Genomic DNA, 4,371 nt, shown 5'->3' on the forward strand with positions numbered 1-4,371 from the left:
TTCACATTAGATATCGTAGTTCCCGACTTGTAATGTTGAAAAACACTACATCTCACTAAGTGACATTGTTTAATGCGGTTTTACGACGGTTGATATGTCAACCTAACCTAACATTCGCACTTGTATCTAAAGACGCTCAATTACACTGTTTCGTTCACAATTACGATATTTGCTTGACCTCACAGTTTCTCACCAACTTATTACAGTACAGAACGCTGTATCTCGCTAAATGACATCGTTCTTTAAGGTTTCACGATACTTGCATGCGCTTTACCGAGAATGTCACAACATAGCAGTTTCGCACTTGTAACGGTACAACACGCAGTATTTGGCTTGTTCATGCCGTTTTGTGTGCTTTCACAACATTTCACCTATCGCAGTTTCGTACTCGCAATAAAACAACACTATCTCGTTAGATGACGTTGTTTTTGGTAGTTTCACGACGCTACCTAGCTTAAACTAACATAACTCAACCTAACATGACCTTCGACTTCTATCGTTAGAAAACGTTTTACTCGCTACTTTACATTGCTTTCTACAACATTACGACGGTTTCAAGCGCTTTCACATTAGATATCACAGTTCCCAACTTGTAAAGGTGAAAAACACTGCATCTCACTAAGTGACATTGTTTATTGCGGTTTTACGACGGTTCATACCTTAACCTAACGTAACCTAACCTAACCTAACCTAACCTAACCCAACCTAACCTAACATAACCTAACCTAACCTAACCTAACCAAACCTAACCTAACGTAACCTAACCTCACCTCACCTAACCTAACCTAACGACGTTTGCAAGCGCTTTCACATTAGATATCGCAGTTCCCAACTTGTAATGGTGAAAAACACTGCATCTCACTAAGTGACATTGTTTAATGCGGTTTTACGACGGTTCATATCTTAACCTAACCTAACATTCGTACTTGTATTGAAAAACGCTCTATTACACTGTTTCGTTCACAATTACGATATTTGCATAACATCACAGTTTTTCACCAACTCATTGCAGTACAGAACGCTGTATCTCGCTAAATGACATTGTTCTTTAAGGTTTCACGATGCTTGCATGCGCTTTAACGGGAATATCACAATATAGCAGTTTCGCACTTGTAACGGTAGAACACGCAGTATTTGGCTTGTTCATGCCGTTTTGTGTGCATTCACAACATTTCACCTATCGCAGTTTATTACTCGCAATAAAACAACACTATCTCGTTAGATGACGTCGTTTTTGGTAGTTTCACGACGCTACATAGCTTAAACTAACATAACTCAACCTAACATGACCTTCGCACTTCTATTGTTAGAAAACGTTTTACTCGCTACTTTACATTGCTTTCTACAACATTACGACGGTTTCAAGCGCTTTCACATTAGATATCACAGTTCCCAACTTGTAAAGGTGAAAAACACTGCATCTCACTAAGTGACATTGTTTAATGCGGTTTTACGACGGTTCATACCTTAACCTAACCTAACCTAACCTAACCTTACCTAACCTAACCTAACCTAACCCAACCCAACACAACCTAACCTAACCTAACCTAACCTAAACTAACCTAACCCAACCTAACCTAACCTAACCTAACCCAACCTAACCCAACCCAACCCAACCTAACCTAACCTAACCTAACCTAACCTAACTTAACCTAACCTAACGTAACCTAACCTAACCTATTCTAACGTAACCTAACCCAACCTAACCTAACATAACCTAACCTAACCTAACCTAACCAAACCTAACCTAACGTAACCTAACCTCACCTCACCTAACCTAACCTAACGACGTTTGCAAGCGCTTTCACATTAGATATCGCAGTTCCCAACTTGTAATGGTGAAAAACACTGCATCTCACTAAGTGACATTGTTTAATGCGGTTTTACGACGGTTCATATCTTAACCTAACCTAACATTCGTACTTGTATTGAAAAACGCTCTATTACACTGTTTCGTTCACAATTACGATATTTGCATAACATCACAGTTTTTCACCAACTCATTGCAGTACAGAACGCTGTATCTCGCTAAATGACATTGTTCTTTAAGATTTCACGATGCTTGCATGCGCTTTAACGGGAATATCACAATATAGCAGTTTCGCGCTTGTAACGGTAGAACACGCTGTATTTGGCTTGTTCATGCCGTTTTGTGTGCATTCACAACATTTCACCTATCGCAGTTTATTACTCGCAATAAAACAACACTATCTCGTTAGATGACGTCGTTTTTGGTAGTTTCACGACGCTACATAGCTTAAACTAACATAACTCAAGCTAACCTTCGCACTTCTATCGTTAGAAAACGTTTTATTCGCTACTTTACAATGTTTTCTACAAGATTACGACGGTTTCATGCGCTTTCACATTAGATATCGCAGTTCCCGACTTGTAATGGTGAAAAACACAGCATCTCACTAAGTGACATTGTTTAATGCGGTTTTAGCGCGGTTCATATCTTAACCTAACCTAACCTTACCTAAACCAACCTAACCTAACCTAACCTAACCAAACCTTACCTAACATACCCTAACCTAACCTAACCTAACCTAACCAAACCTAACCTAACCTAACCTAACGTAACCTAACCTAACCTAACCTAACCTAACCTAACCTAACCTAACGACGTTTGCAAGCGCTTTCACATTAGATATCGCAGTTCCCGACTTGTAATGGTGAAAAACACTGCATCTCACTAAGTGACATTGTTTAATGCGGTTTTACGACGGTTCATATCTTAACCTAACCTAACATTCGCACTTGTATTAAAAAACGCTCTATTACACTGTTTCGTTCACAATTAGGATATTTGCATAACCTCACAGTGTTTCACCAACTTATTGCAGTACAGAACGCTGTATCTCGCTAAATGACATCGTTCTTTAAGGTTTCACGATGCTTGCATGCGCTTTAACGAGAATATCACAACATAGCAGTTTCGCACTTGTAATGGCACAAGACGCAGTATCTGGCTAGTTCATGCCATTTTGCGTGTTTTCCCAATATTTCACCTATCGCAGTTTCGTACTCGCAATAAAACAACACTATCTCGTTAGATGACATCGTTTTTGGTGGTTTCACGACGCTACCTAGCTCAAACTAACCGAACCTTCGCACTTCTATCGTTAGAAAACGTTTTATTCGCTACTTTACAATCTTTTCTACAAGATTACGACGGTTTCATGCGCTTTCACATTAGATATCGCAGTTACCGACTTGTAATGGTGAAAAACACAGCATCTCACTAAGTGACATGTTTAATGCGGTTTCAGCGCGGTTCATATCTTAACCTAACCTAACCTTACCTAAACCAACCTAACCTAACCTAACCTAACCAAACCTTACCTAACATACCCTAACCTAACCTAACCTAACCTAACCTAACCAAACCTAACCTAACCTAACCTAACCTAACGTAACCTAACCTAACCTAACCTAACCTAACGACGTTTGCAAGCGCTTTCACATTAGATATCGCAGTTCCCGACTTGTAATGGTGAAAAACACTGCATCTCACTAAGTGACATTGTTTAATGCGGTTTTACGACGGTTCATATCTTAACCTAACCTAACATTCGTACTTGTATTGAAAAACGCTCCATTACACTGTTTCGTTCACAATTACGATATTTGCATAACATCACAGTTTTTCACCAACTCATTGCAGTACAGAACGCTGTATCTCGCAAATTACATTGTTCTTTAAGGTTTCACGATGCTTGCATGCGCTTTAACGGGAATATCACAATATAGCAGTTTCGCACTTGTAACGGTAGAACACGCAGTATTTGGCTTGTTCATGCCGTTTTGTGTGCATTCACAACATTTCACCTATCGCAGTTTATTACTCGCAATAAAACAACACTATCTCGTTAGATGACGTCGTTTTTGGTAGTTTCACGACGCTACATAGCTTAAACTAACATAACTCAACCTAACATGACCTTCGCACTTCTATTGTTAGAAAACGTTTTACTCGCTACTTTACATTGCTTTCTACAACATTACGACGGTTTCAAGCGCTTTCACATTAGATATCACAGTTCCCAACTTGTAAAGGTGAAAAACACTGCATCTCACTAAGTGACATTGTTTAATGCGGTTTTACGACGGTTCATACCTTAACCTAACCTAACCTAACCTAACCTTACCTAACCTAACCTAACCTAACCCAACCCAACCCAACCTAACCTAACATAACCTAACCTAAACTAACCTAACCCAACCTAACCTAACCTAACCTAACCCAACCTAACCCAACCCAACCCAACCTAACCTAACCTAACCTAACCTAACCTAACCTAACCTAACCTAACGTAACCTAACCTAACCTATTCTAACGTAACCTAACCTTACCTGACCTAACCTAAC

This window comes from Rhipicephalus microplus, unplaced genomic scaffold, assembly GCF_043290135.1.
Source record: "Rhipicephalus microplus isolate Deutch F79 unplaced genomic scaffold, USDA_Rmic scaffold_54, whole genome shotgun sequence".
NCBI lineage: Eukaryota > Metazoa > Arthropoda > Arachnida > Ixodida > Ixodidae > Rhipicephalus > Rhipicephalus microplus.